This window comes from Diorhabda sublineata, chromosome 3 (genome assembly GCF_026230105.1).
Source record: "Diorhabda sublineata isolate icDioSubl1.1 chromosome 3, icDioSubl1.1, whole genome shotgun sequence".
Lineage (NCBI taxonomy): Eukaryota > Metazoa > Arthropoda > Insecta > Coleoptera > Chrysomelidae > Diorhabda > Diorhabda sublineata.
In genome coordinates, this window is record NC_079476.1 from 16393108 (window position 1) to 16409341 (window position 16234).

General features: G+C 33.4%; 1 protein-coding gene across 1 annotated transcript in view; it reads right to left on the bottom strand.

Moving 5' to 3' along the window:
• LOC130441225 (tolloid-like protein 2) overlaps nucleotides 1-16234 on the bottom strand; it is a 133694-nt gene that overhangs the window by 88080 nt on the left and 29380 nt on the right. The window lies entirely within an intron of this gene.

A 16234-nucleotide genomic window follows, 5' to 3' on the forward strand; every position in this document is an offset into this window, starting at 1 on the left:
AAACATCAGTACCATGTTTCCAGAAATTATCATCGAAATCACGTATATCAAGGAATTGTTCAAGGAGCAGATCAGAGAGATCAATGTTGACTACAGTGATGGCCCTTCAATGGACAACAATGTGCAATCAAAAATAGAGTCTACAACAAATGGTCACTTTAAAAAAAATATTGAAAAAGCAAATAATGGTTCAAACAATAGTAAAGTTGACCTGAACAATATAGATGGAAATATTTGAGAGAACAGAGAGATGGAGGAAAGCTTGATTGTCAAAAAATTGTTACAATTTGTAGACAAAAACTTGTAAAAAATTGAAAATAACTAAATATCATTCCAATAAAAGTTGTCTACAGAGTAGAAGGCACTTTCTAGTAAATATGCCCTCAAACTATTGCGGAATGCGGGAAAAGATGATATCGATTTGATTTCGATTGGCAAGTGATTGTGCATTTTTTGCATTGTAAAATATTGAGCCCTTAACTAATTCTGAACGTTGAGTAGGTAGGTTAAGGCTAGAGTTATATAATAAACGTTAATTTTTAATTCTACTCTACAAAGACAATGGAACCAAATAAATTATTAATTGAATAAATATGTATATTAAAATAAAAATTATATAAAATATCTTTGAATTAGTAGATTTCCATCACTTCCATTAATTTACCCTTGATTAAAATCAACAGCAGTTACAAAATTCATTCTAGCTGATTTAGTATAGGGTGTTCGATATTTTTTGTTATGCATAAATTATGAAGAACCGAACATGTAATAAAAATCTGAACAGACTTTTAAAAACCCCATTACGCCTCTCGATACAATTTCCTGCACTGTCATGTTTTATACTATACTGTGGTGAATCTATTGCAAGATTAACTATAGGAGTCATGAGTTATTGTTATTGGGGATATCCTGAATCACCTAGTAACTATGTAGTGTCATCCCCATCATTATAACATTGACTCAACTAGACATGTATAATGGAGTTTCTCCTAATGAAAGCATCTTGACAGGAGCCTGGTCATCTGACATTCTTATTTAAGATTCTCAAATCATAATCGCATATCTAAAAAAATTAAAATTAAATTATGATTTTCGGAATTATGATTAAATCGTTCTACCAATTGAATATTTTTAAGTGGAATGCTTTCCGATTTGAGTAATTATCTTCTTCTGTTGGTCTGAAAATTGCAATATGTGTATAATCTATTGCACCAATAACCAATAATAAATTTGGTTTTTTTGATTAATCTCTCTTTCATTCAATTTTTTTAAACATGGTTTGTTGGAGTTTTGTATATCTATCAGCAAATTGATCAATGATCGATTGTGTTACTTCAGTGACATACCGACTGACACTTTGTTGAGGCATTGATACATCAAATGACTCTTCAATTTTATATGTTCTTGTTGCATAGAATAATAAGGCTACAAATATTTCTCTCAAGGGTTGTACAGATTTGTAATTTCTCATATATAGACGAATTTCATCAACATCAACATCAACAAGAAACGAGTTGAATTTTTATTCCATCTAACAACTGAATGAAGTTTTCGTCAGTTAAAGAAAAAGGATCTGCAGTATCATAAGCCGTTGGTCAAGTTGAAACTCTTGGTAACTGGCTCTACGGTTTTCATCAGCTACATTCCTAATATGGGGAAACATTTTACTGCAATGTTATCACAGAAATCCAAATTGATTTTAAGAAATATGTATTCAAATTTATTATCAACTATCAAGATACTGTCAACACACACAATTAAGAAAGTTACTAGTTTTCCTACTAGAATCCCGAAGATTACCAAGGATCCACTTCTGTGCGAAAACGCGATCTATTAGACGTATGAGTATCGAATAGGAATTCTACAAATATTGAAAGCATCGCTTTCAAACCTTTCCTACAATGAGAATTCTAATCATCAGAGTCTGTCTGCTGATTTTCAATTAGTCTGGTAAGGATTCTCAAAACAATTATTAATTAGAAATATTTCTTATGGTTATAACTTCTCAGAAGTTTCTTCGCTTGTTTTGAACCTGCACTGTTTGGATCACTGTAATTCAATATTCTATAATTATCTACCTAATAACTAAGAAAAAGAAAATAAACAATAGTTAAGTTACGTAATGGAAACCACAACTGTATTACGTAACTTAATCGTCTTCTTAACTAAAAAGATTCTATAAACATTTTTTTTTATTACAAAATTCGCATTAACCGTATACTAGTTATAGTTATTAGCGATTCATTAGGAATCGAGTGTTTTTTCTATAAATATTTGTTAATTTAAGTTTATGATCGAGATCTGTTAAAGGTAATTTTTAAGGTGAGTAATATTGTATTTAGGTCTTAAAATTTCAAATTTCACGTATTTTTCTGAGTGGTAGATTTGAGGATGATCTTTCTGAGTTAAAAGATGGACATTGTACGATTATGTGTTTTATAGTCAATTTGCAATTGCAATGACTACATTTTGGTATATATATACATATAGTCCTTCACTTCATGAAGCTTATGTGTGGACGTTGACCATTTACTCTCCCATTCATTGAGCACTTTACGCTTGAGGATTGATTTAATATCGACAGTAGTCCGCACTCCGCACTATTACTATTGACAGCTTCCTTAGCGGTCAGGTCTGCCTCTTCGTTTCCTTCTATTCCCATGTGTGAGAGGATCCATTTTGTTGTTGACTTGTATATATTGTAAATGCTGCTTGATTTTGATTGCTAAGGAATTTGTGATGTGAATTTTTCTATGAGTTTCGATTGAGCTATTAAGGGAATCTGTGAATATGAGGTGATTAGGTTCGTTTGATGAAGCAGCTATGTATGTAGCTCGATATACTGCATATAATTCAGCAGTGAAAGTTGATGGGGCTGGAGGAGCTTTTAGCATATACTTGGAAGTTGGTATAATGATTGCAATACCCATACCGTCTTGATATTTCAATGCGTCTGTGTACATGTGTACTCATTGAGTTTGTTATTTAAGTGTCCTTCGATTAGCGTATGGTTGGTGAGGTGTTTGTCAAATGAGGTGAGCTGGGTAATGAATTTGGTGTTTTCTATTGTCCATGGTTGAGTCTGAGAAGATTCTATAGGAACGGATACAAAAAGGAAGAAATTTAATTCGCTTAGAGATGATAATTTTAGAATAGAAAGGTTTGGAGGTTCTGAGTTTATTTGAAAAAAGATTTGGGAATTTCTTGGAGAAGCAATTTTGCAAGGTAGGATTGAATTTTACTTTGGCTGCATATATAACGCTTAAATATATTCTTCTGTCTCCTAAGGATGTTTCCCCTGATTCGCAGTACAGACTTTCCACTGGTGTTGTTTTGAATGCACCTGTTATTAAACGTAAGGCTGAATTGGGAAAGCTGTCGAGTTTTTTCAGAAGCGATTTGTTAGCTGTTAAATATACAATTGATCCATAGTCTAGGTTTGATCGAATAAGTGTTAGGTGTAATATCTGTCGATCTGCATCCCTTTCTTTGTTCGTTAGGGTTTTAAGTAAGTTTAATGATTTATAACAAGTTAGAAGATTTCTAATATGATAGTTTCAGCTTAGTGTGTGGTTAAAAAGTATACCGAGAAATTTCATTGATGTTTCCATTTTTGCGTCTTCGGTTTCAATATCGATACGTTTGGTATCTTCTTTTGACTTGAGAAAAGAATGTAGCGTGTCTTTTTAGTTGAAAAAGTGAAAACAGTTAAAGCCTGAATTTGTGAGAAGAGATTTTTAATTTTAATTTTTTTTTCGTCGTTGATTGCGATGATAAAGAGTGTGGGAGTTATGATTGATACTACATACCATTTTCGAAATATGTTTTTTCTGAGGTGGTGCCGTTGGTTTTAACTTTAAACGTTCGATTTCTCAGGAAATTTTCGATAAAAACCAAGCAGTGAGTTTGTATATTGAATTCGTATTATTTTTTATGAAGTAATCATGCCATGCAATGTCAAAAGCTCGGTTAATGTCAAAGAAAATAGCAAAACAGCTATTTTTTAGGGTGAAAGCTTCGTTGAATTCACTTTCCGAGACTATGATATTATCCAGAGCTGAACTATGTTGTCTACATCTTTATAAAGATTGAATTTTTCATCTTGTCGTCTGATTTTATAGTTCGCATTTTATAGAAAACTATTTACTAGTTTGTTTGCTGACGGATTAATAAAAACAAAATATGTTAACAATACTTTATAAAAGATGCGAATAGAAAAACTAGTGAAATCGCGAAATGAGAGTCTTCAACTTTGGATTAATTTCTATTTTCAGCGTATAATTTTTGTCAGATATTCACCACTGTTTTACGGATTTGTAACTCTATTTCCATGTCTGATGTGAAGTGGAAACTTCACATTTCCTACCTAAAATATTTTTGCGGGAATTAATCTAGGAGTTGAGGTGATTTATTCTTGGTGTTTTTGCTGGTCCGTTAAAAATTGTTCTCTCTCTTTCTGGTTAAGAAGATTTATTAACCCTCGTTTGATACTCGAATTACTAATTTTGACAACAAAATATTTTTCTACGATTTGTTTTTCCCTAGCACGTTTGTTGAAAGTTTATTTTCGAGTGCTCCAAAATGGGGCTGTTGCCACATACAATGCCACTATTTTGAAGAAGAAGAAAAGAATGGTTTATTGTCAAAAATTCTTAACAATTTGTAAACAAGAGCTTGTGAATAACTATAAAAAACATAAATTCATCGATCCCGGCAAAAGCGAATAAGGGTGGAAAAACAACAAAACATGAACTCACAGAGACTGGAGACAACAAGTTTGTGGTACAAGAAGAAATATCAGGACCCAACAAACAACAGAAACATTAGGAATCTAAATTTGTATAGGTTATATGTAATGACCTTATTTTATGAACAAATTTTTCATTTGAAATGTACCTACTACTTTCAATAACTTTTTTTTGATATAAGTTTTTATTAACAATCAGATAATTTTATACATTCTATGAGTTAATTTGCACGCGAGTGTTAGATAATCTAACATCTGTAATGTCTTGTCGAGGCTTACATCCAGTGATGCAACCTCTTATACCTCATATTTGTCCTATGGGCCAATTTTTTTCAGTCTCTTTACGTTTCGTGCGTTAACAACTCCTCTAGTAGTTGATTTTAGTGGATTTCTATAATTTTGTGATGTTTGATGGGTCCTTTCTTGGATAACTTCTTTTACAGTGGGCACTCCCTGGTCTACGTGAATGGTGTGATTTGTTACATACCATGGAGCATCTACTAGTTGACGGAGTATATTTTAGATTGGGATCTCTGAATAATATTTATATTAGATTTGGAAGCGCAACCACCCAGCTCTATTCCATATGTTGTATTCAAGCGAGACTTTGGATTTTCTCTCTATCAACCAATGTAGTTCTCTTGCTTTTATATCAAGTTGTGATATGTTGTTTCCATTTACGTTTTTTGTTTTGTATTGATTTGGTCTCATTAACTTTAATGTAGTGGCCACTCCTGTGATTAGTCAAGATGAGCCTGGACGTTTTTTGCTACTGTTTGTGGCTCTTGATCAGACTGTGTAAAATAGCGAGTCTAGTACGCTACTCTGTGGCACCCCTGCTGCTATAATAAAATTTTCGGATTTTTCCTCATTAACTTTTGTTTGGAAGGTTCTATTGGCTAGATAAGATATCAGAAGTGGGTATTAGTTTAGGGAAAGAGTTCTTATAATTTTGTATAGCAGCCCTTAATGCCACACTCTGTCAAAAGCCTATCCGATATCTAGGAAAACAGCAGAGCAGTATTTGCTTGTCAAGGCTTTATTTATTTTCTGCGTGAGTGGTCGGACTTGTTACACTGTACAATGTTTTTGCTGGAATCTAAATTGATGACAGGGGATCCAATCCTGTGGAGGTAAATCTTCAGTTATTCTATGTAGGAGTAATTTTTCAAGAAGTTTGGATGCTGTAGGTGGAAGGCTTATTAGAAGGTAAGATGAAACGTTGGTTGGGTCTTTGCCTGTTTTACCCATTTCATAATTGCATTGTAAATGTATGCTAGCATGATTACCCCTTTTTTGTGACAATTCTTTCAGCATTTTGGCGATCAATTCTCTTATGGGGCGTCTTGTGTTTATTGAATTTGCTAAGTTCTGCTCTACTTCTTGGTCTATTTCGTCACTTAGTGGCTGGAATATTGTAGTGAGAGGATTTGCAAATAAATCGTACGGGAGGGGCTGTTATCTTGGGCTAAGTTTGTACAAACGTGTTTCCATATTTACACTTATTACTAAAATACTTGTCTACACTTCCAATTTACTTTATCATTTCATTTTTAATTTGAACATTTTACCATATATTTGATACTTTCAATGTTTAGCTTGTTAACAATTCAGTTTTGCAAAAAGACCGAGTATACATACAGACATAATTAATAATTTGATATTTCTTTATAATAATTTTATTAAGCTAGTTAGTATAAACTGGGATAATCTGAACAAAACAGAGTAAAGTGTATGTTACTAATATTTTGAAAAAATCAAAGATTAAAATTCCAAGTCCAAATGTTAAATTGTCGTATTCAAATTTATATATTTATTTTTCGAGAAATTAGCTCGGAACAATAAGTGAAAATGAGAAAATGGCCTTGAGTATGAATGAATTTTCAATATTGCGAGCAAGATGCTACCGAATGAGTTTAATGGAGAATATGCAATCCTTTCTAGACGCACTAAGCCTTTTACAATTAAATTCGACAAGCAACGACAATAATGCAGTACTATTAATCAAAACAAGACTAACAGGCAAAGCCAGGAGCCTGATCACAACGGAAAATTCAAGTGAGGTTTGATCTCGTAGAATATAATTCTGAAATAAGGTACGTGACAAGAAACTCAAATTATGCAGACAGTCTTCCACTAATATCGATAGGAGCAGTGAAAGATTTATACGTAGATGATTTCCACATTTCTACAACAGAATATACACAGGATTATGAAGTACAGGAATTGCCAGTAAAGAAACTTTCCGTCATAAAAGCTTAAAATAATTTAGAGGTCAATAAATTACCAATCTCAAGTTAACCTTGTCTCACTGAGGATAAGCGTGAGGATCAAAAACCGGTTGAAACTTAGAGAAACTTCAAATACCGAACTAAACAACATTGACTTTAGACGAATGTTAGTAAGGCTAGATAAGCTGTAAGTTAGAATTCAAGTAAAAAGAATGATAGATATATAGAAGTGACCTGCACCTTTGAGAGATGCAAGGTGCAAAAATTTACTAGCAACAATGTTGTAGAAAATAAACAAATATGTATTTGCGACGTATCAAGAAAGGTCGATCAAAAGAAGAAATACAGAGGATCTTCGAAAGTTGTAAGTCACGTAGAAAATAATAGATTGCTAGAGAAAATTACAACGAAAAATCTATCATTGCGGACACGTCCATCAAACCATTTGATATTGTGTATATAATGTATGTAAACTCACAAAACATGGAGTTATGATACCAGATAAAGACAAAGAAGGTCAGACAATTTCGAGAGAAATATCCAACAACTTCCTACCAACATACGGCCTAATGAAACATAAGAAAATTATCCTAGCAGAATCGCCATGTAGCGTTTGGTTACATTGAAGAATAACGCTGTATGTGTTGAGCCAACTACAATAATTAGTGTGAATAAAGATTAACCCCAATCGGGAATGGTGAATGGCGAATGATTGTGCATTTTTTTGCATTGTAAAATATTGAGCCCTTAACTAATTCTGAACCTGGAGTAGGCAGGTAAAGATCGTACTCCGCGTTCCTAACTGGATAGCTGTACAATGTGCTTACGGACTAGACAAACGGATACAAATATGAATGCGATAGGAAGGCTCTATATTTGTTAGATGCTTAGACTGAGTAGGTATCTAATAACTCTCTCTCATGTTCGAAGATTCGCTCAAATAGAGTCGCATAACAAACACCCCAGAAGGGATGGGCTTATCGGAGATGCGACTCAAGAAAAACATAATAAATAGTTATAGATGTTGATTAATTTAGTTCCCTGGAAACTGCAACAAGCCTTTAAAATTTCACATATTATTCAACGACGTCAATGGTGGTGTTCTTCAATACAAAAGGCTACAAACTTTAGTTTTAGTAACATTGAGACACACATGAATCGTACAATGATTTGAGGATGATTAGGTCACCGTGACATCGGGGAGAAACTAGTATCGTCCGCAAAGAGACATATTATACCACAGAAGAAACAAAATAGGACCTTGCACTTCACATTTTATTAACTTGCAAGAACATATAGTTGTATCATCCCTTACAAGCTGATTTCTGTTGGCAAAGTATGACTTTAATCTTGCTAGAGGTGTTCTCTTAAAACTCAAATAAAATCGAAATATTATGATTTACACATTATTTAGAAGAAAAAATATCATTTGTGTATTTACTACTTAAAAATCCATATTGATGTTTGGCAGAAATGATGAAATCCTTTTTTTTTTGACCAATCTTTCAATGATCCAAGATTAAGTAGGAAGAAGTGCAATTGGTTGAAATATATTAGCTCAATGTTGTTGATTTTACTAACCATCGTAGATATATAACATGAGTAAGTGATGATTATGTCAGTAATAATTACAAAAAAACATAAGAGTGCATCTGTATAGAGTTCAAAATCAAACTAACAAATTCCAGATCGTAGATTTGAGTTTTGTGATCAGATGTTAGATTGGTGAATCCGTATTTCTTTCCGACTTAGAATATAATCATTTCCACCTTTGATTTGAATACGTTACAGAATTTCATGTTTCAATATAATTACATTAATTGTTTTTAAGACAGAAAAACAAGAGAGAAAACCACGGAACAAGAAGTTGAAAAAGCGATAGGCAAAATGAGAATAGAAAAAGTGTGTGGAGGAAATAACATAAAAGCGGAAATGATAATATATTTAGGACAAACAGAAAGGGGATGGATACTAGAGATATTCAATTTAGCAAGGAACACAACGGAGGGAATGTTATATGAGGGTATGAGTGCGCTCGACATCGTGGTGAAGAAACGCACTTCAGGCTGGAATGCTTCTTCGCTTAGAGCTATGAGCTGGTTTCACGTATGTTCATAGAAGGTTAGAGTAGTATGTGACACTTATAGAATGTTGTGTGCGCCGGAAGTCAACATACAGCAGTTTCCGTTGGTCCCAGAGTATAGTACACCTAATTTTACCCGCTAGCTTGTTTATTCGCGTCAAATAAGCACACCCCTCCACCTCATATTGCGTTAGCAATCGCATAAACTTTTGCTCGAAGTTCAATAGTTTGGGAACCTATCGCATCATTATTTTGCGATACTGACGTGGATACTACACTACTGATACTAATGCCCAATTCAACCAAAATGTTATGAAAATTCATTCCATACGCGATAAATGTTGTTTTGTGTGATGCTGGTTCGCGGTTGATGATTATGCGACTCATTCTCGACGGTTTCCGGGCATCTTTGGCCAGTATAAAATATTTCCACCAAAAAATAAAAGACAATATTTTTCGCGACGGTGGTCAGCACTTGACGTTCAGTCATGGTCGTACCACGCGCGCCAAACGTTAGTAAGGCAAGCAGCTAACACATTATCAATCCACGAACTTCAAAACATATAAGCGCGCCATATATTGCCTTTGCATATTTGAACCGTGGTAGTAGATCATAGAAGGGAAAGTAGAAGGCAAACGCCCAGGAGGTAGATCTTCAAATAGATGGGTAGACCAAACAAAACCCTTAATAAATAGGAGACTGCATCTTGCAGTTACATAGTAGCCATAACTCTGTGGTTTTACAAAAATTAGTAAAGACATCTTTATTTGCCCATCTACCTCGTGTTTGGTCAAACACAACACAACAATTGACTCACAGTTTACGTATTGATTTCTGTAACTATTTGTTTTTTTTTACATTGACGTTTTATCAATATATATGTGTGGTCGTTTTTACAATTACATTTTCAAAAGTTCTAGTCGTTTTTATTTTAAATTCAACCCAAGAGGTTATGGACCCAGATTTACGCCAACTATAGGAGTTGAATACATGGACATGCCTTTATCAAGTTTGTATTTTGACAGCTGAGGTGACTGGTCGAATGGCAATGTACCCTCATCTTTCCCTGCCTCAACCTGATCAACTCCAGTTCCCGAAATAGAAATTCTATATCCAGCTGAAAAATTTTCGAGTATGTAAACTGAAGCACAGCCAGAGTGAAGCAGTCACCCAACTGCTGGAGCCAAAAGTTTGTTCAGTTTATGGAATATCAAAACATGGTGGTAAGTGTTGCAGTCAAGAAGTACACCAATGGCCGAAAACTGTTGGTTACCATCTATGTTGATGATGGGATTCTGGTTGGTGATAGACCTAAAATAGACCAGTTTTTGTCAAAATTAAGAACTGAGTTCAGGATCACAATTGGCTCCTTGCATACGTTTCTTGGAATGCAAATAGGGTTCAAAACTGATGGTTCCCTATTCTTGCATCAAGAGGCTTACACCAAATGCATCTTAAGAAGGTTCAACATAATAGATTCAAATACTGTGAAGACACCGATTGAAAAATGGACTCGTGACAAAAATCGACCACCATTGAAGAAAAGTGTACCCTATAGACAAGCTGTTGGAAACCTGCTCTATCTAACTTTGACTACTCGTACAGACTTATCATATGCTGTTAGTATAATTTCATAGATGCTGGATCATCCAAAGGAATCTGACTGAGAAGCCGTAAAAAGGATCTTTGAATACTTGAAGGGGACTTCACATTATGGTCTGTTGTACCGTGGAGTTTTAGCCTTGGAGTTAAAGTGCTTCACTGATTGCGATTATGCTAATGACACTGAGATCCGACGCTCAAGATCAGGATTTGTTACTACTTGTGGGGGAGTTGCTGTTCCATGGATAAATCGCAAGCAACCAATCGTGGCATTGAGCACAACTGAAGCTGAATGTGTGGTGCAATGAAGACGCAAAGGAAGTCGTGTGGCTGAGTAGGTTGCTAACGAAATATCAAGCCTGTCTTGATTACCAACGTTACTTGTTGACAATATGAATACTATAAGACTAATTTGGAATCCAGAGTTTCATCGTCGGACTAAGCACTTAAAGGTGCGCTTCCACTTCACAAAAGTTATGAATGAGCAAATCAAGCTGGAACACGTTTCAAGTCATCATAATGCCGATATGCCAACTTGCCGATATGTTCATGAAGAGTATTCCTACTCCTGCGTTCTCAACTAATAGGAAATCTATTGGAGTCTTGTGTTTGGGGGAAGGTGTTGGCGCTACCTACCTCGTAATTGGTCAAATACAAGACAACAACAGTTGACTTACGTACTGATTTCTGAAGTAAAAGTCAGACATTAATCATATACGTATATATCATACACGACATGCTGATACTACTGATACGCTTGGTGATGATTCTTCATATGATTCTTCAACTACAGAAGACTCCGAATTAGACGCTGAAATGGCAATGAAGTGTAAAGATAACGACGACGAAGATTTAATTGAATAAATAATAATAAAAAAGAAAGCGGATATGACAGAATCAGAATTAATAATTATTAAGGAATATAATGTATAAATAATATATTTTGTTACCTACCCACTTACCTACTTTACTTGTTCCATTCAGTTTGTTTTCATTTTATTTACAGAATATTTAATATTAGTTAATTGATATTTTCCTAAAAATAGAGAAAAATTAGGGTTCTGTTTTATATATTTCTTTACATTTTTTAATTCAGTAGACAGTAGTTTCGTTCTCTAATCATGTCAAATTTGGTTTATGTGCCGTAAATCCCTATAGTGAATTACCTCAAAAGTTTATATTTTTTGGAATTGACATATATTGAATCTATTATATTGAAAAAAAGTCTTCATGAATTTCCACTTATTTTCAGTGGCACATAACAACCCCGAAACACAATACGCCATACAGAAAGAGATTCAAGCATACAAAGATATGCGACTTGATCTGACTATTGTGCTAACGACGGTGGTAACCCGAATAAATTGTAACCCTTACAATCGTGAATCTTTTCTATGCTTTGTAAAGACTCGAAACGTCTTCTTTTCTCTATGGCTAAGAAAGGCGGTTATAATAGCATGAGAAATTTATTTCTACAAAATCACATTTTCGGTGAATCAACCACGAGTTTATGAAAGCTTGAGAGATAATTGAGAGTAAATTGACATATAAAATATAAATCATGTACCAGTACAAATGGATTGTATTCACGTAAATATGAAAGGAGAGAAGCCTGAAGTATGGTTGATTTATGGTAATGTGTAAGAGAGAGTATTAGTCTTGATCAAGTGTTCGTGTAGGTCACAGTCGATTTTAGATGACTTTCACGATATTCATTCTGTAGCGATTGAAATCGGAAAACCGAGGAAACACGATCGCTGGAGATGGTGCTTCATCACCAAACGTCGAAGCGAGCTGATCGGCACGTTGTTGTTGGTTGTTTCAAGTATTTGTAAACAACTCAAATAGCATTCGTATGGCAACACGTTCTGAATACGTTCAGTATTAAAAATGTTATTATGGTGATATCAGATTTGACCTATTCACATCAGTGTTGTCATATCTCAAAACTTAAGTAGCAATCCTCCTAGATGTCATATGGTACATACCCAATAGTGACATCCATAAGTATCTGGAAAGTCATGGAAAAAGGTTCTATCATCATGTGAATGTCGAGGTTATCCAGCTCCATGACAATACTGGGTTAGAAAGTAGACTTAAAAGGATCAAGCCTTTTGAAATAGTATTTTTAATGTGAAATCAGAGCTTGTGTGTGGTGATGAGTACACCTTAAACCTCTAAAACATCAAAATGAATTTTATTTAAACGTTAATATTAAGCTGATAGTTTATTTTCAAAAGTTAGATAGAAATTTAAATTATTTATTTGCAAATCAGCCAAATGGATATAATAGACTCAGCAAATATTATTAGTTTGTCGCTGCTGCCAGGAAAATCTAGTTGCAAATTAGCAAGCTGCAAATAAAATTTTATACAATATTACAAAGTCACAAATCTCCTGTAGTATTTTAAGAGTAACAAAAAACTCTGCTAGATATGGAGAAATTATGGAGAAGAAGAACATTTTATTCAAATTGAACAAAATTTTATAAATAATATACATAATTCGAACAAGGGTCGTAAATTGACTCAAAACTCATTATCGATTGATACTTTCCAGTAATTATTATTTACTTTCTGAAAAATAGTGTCAGAATGAGTTATTTACAATATATAGATGAGAAAATGTTTGATTTGAAACTCAATAGTTAAAAAAAAATCTTTCACCTAAGAAAGTTATTCGTTATACTAAAAACCGATAACTGGATTCTTGTATTTTTTCCGTATATAATACACAATTTTTTCTGTGACGAGAAAAACGATGATTGAGTATCTGTAAATTACCGATGTCAAACTTGAATTTTGAAATTAGTATTTTGTACTTTGCAGTAATCAAATAGCTATCGATTTAACTTTGTGATTTCATCCAAAAATTGTAAACTTAGTGGTTGTTTAGTAGAAGTTATTTTCATTATTATAACGTGAAAAATTTCTGGTACCTAGTTTTCTTTGACCCCACCAGAGTAGCCAAAATAGCGTCAAAAACATTATTGCCAGCTAAATCGCGAAAAATTTACAAAACCGCATATCCAAGATTCTTGGAATGGAAAAAGAAAAGAAGCATACAGTTCTTTCTTGGAGACGGTGTTATTGGCTTCTTTTTCGACATTCGCACAACATCAAAAGCTATCAACAGTGTGGTCGAATTATTCAATGATTAAAAGTATGTTACGATCTAATAATAATGTAAATATTTCAAAATATTCCAAACTTTTAAATATTGCTCTCCGAGAAGTTTATTCAATGGTCAAGGTTGTTGTTGTATTTGGGATTTCAGAAGCTTGTCGATTTCATGAAATCAGACAGGTAACATGATGTAAACAGGACATTTTTAGTTACTGAAAAATATGTTAAATGTACATGGCCCTTCGTCCGCTTGTTTTATGCATATTATAATAGTAAATGCATCAATTAGGTTGTAGGTAAAAACCAGTTTTATAGTGTTCCCGAAACAGTGGGTAATTTTCTTCGTCTGTTTCACTTTTGGTTGAATCTGGGAAAGACTTGATGACACTAAAGAAACTTGGCGATTGGAAGCACCAACGGTCGTAGGAACAAATATAATTTCAACACAAGAAAATTCTACTGTTGTACCGAGTACTATGAAAAACGTATCGTTCATACAATGCACATTTGATATTTGCACTTTTCATATAAAGGAAATGTAACTTTAACGTATTATAAAACATTATAAAACTGAATATCTATGTTTGCTTATATGTTTATATAATATTCGGTAAACGATACTCATTTTTGCCCTAAGAAAAAAAGTAATTTCATAAAAAGTGACATTTTTTACCTGCCAACTGTGAAATTTTGAATTTTATGTGATTTTTTGAATGCAAAATATATTAACCCAAATGAAATTCAATCTAAGTATTCTAGCCAATAAAAGGTATTATTGTACTTAATATGGATAAAAAGATAAGAAATTTTATATTCAAATACAAAATATATTGGTAGTTACGGATCTAGAGATGTTTTGATTAAATTAGAAGAATCAAAATCAGCAGTTACTTTATGAAAGAAACTTTTTAAGTTTAGATACAGACTTTTGTATTATTTTTCAGTTTTATAATTTGTAGATCGTTTTGCTTTCAATTTTATCCTATTGCTTTTATTATATTCAATTCAGTATTTAATAACTTTTGTGAACGTAGATTTTAGTTTTGTTTTCAAAAAATCAAGCAAGAAAAATAATAAAATATGAAGTATATCGAAACACACATTCTTAGGAATTCTTTATTCATATATTATAAAATTCCATACAAAGATGATGTAACAGATTTTGTGATTTACATATTTCAAAATAAATGAGAACTTTGTTCTGATTAATTTCTGTTCAAATATTGCTCTGTTTTTTTCTACTTCTAGTTCACAGAATAACTCTAAGTAACATTCAGTCTACGTGGTATATCTCATAATATCTAACATTCATTATAAAAAAAATATCTCCCTACAAAATATATTTATCTGATGAATCTCGGTATATAAATATAAAATCCGCAATGATACAACAATTAGGAGCACCATACTACGCACAAATCCAGGTCGTAAATCTAAATATATCCTTTCAACATCTGGCTAAAACACCAACATATATATACGGTTTGACATCACTAGAAAAAGAACACTTATTCAGTCACATGATTTCAGTCGAAGGATGTTGATGTAATGGCTGTGGCTGAGGCTAGTTTTCTCCGGGATAATTTTGACGGAAAAACTCATTTTTGAGCGTATTTTTTTATTTTCAAGAACGCGGCGCCATAGTTTGGCCCACTACTATTATAATAATTATAAAAACGGCCAGTAGAACGAGTATACAACAAATGGCTATGGCGACCACCATAGCAGGGAGTTGGAGGACACTGACGAAGGGAAAGGGAGCATAGGCCGTTGAGGGTTATGAGCCGTCGCGTGCGCTCGCTCAACGCAAGACTTTCGGCGTTGTCGGATTTTTCATCCTATCGCCAAATTTGATGGAGGAATTGTATTTCCACAATAACGATTTAGAAATATTCAACAGAAGTTTACTCGCTTTTGAGCTAGACAAAAAAATTTTACTACGCGGCGTATTCATGTTTAGATAAGAATACGAGGGCGAGTTAATAAATCCATTGACTTTTTCAATATACTTGAGGTTTTTATACACAAATTATTTCATTTTTAAATCCTTAAAAATCGGTATTTCCACTAGAATACAGTTTTTATATCATAGCTCAAAATATAATTTTGTTAAATCAGTCAAAAGTAATACTGACCACAGTCTTTATACTACTACACTATCACTCAAAGTTACATACACTTTAACCCTCATATTCTATATACCAATGAAACAAGATTATTTGGTACATCCTCCTTAAGAATCCAATAATAAATCGAGGAATTTGAGGTCGCTCCACATTTCCCATTGATACTCTTCATACTTTATTGATTTCATTAACGTTAAGGGTGAGGAACTAAGAACGGCTGTTGGTTATATCTTAGGAACGGATTATATTACAACTTAAAGAAAAGAAATTTATAACAAAAGTGGCCCTGAGAAAGACGTGAAAATCAATTTTCGAATTT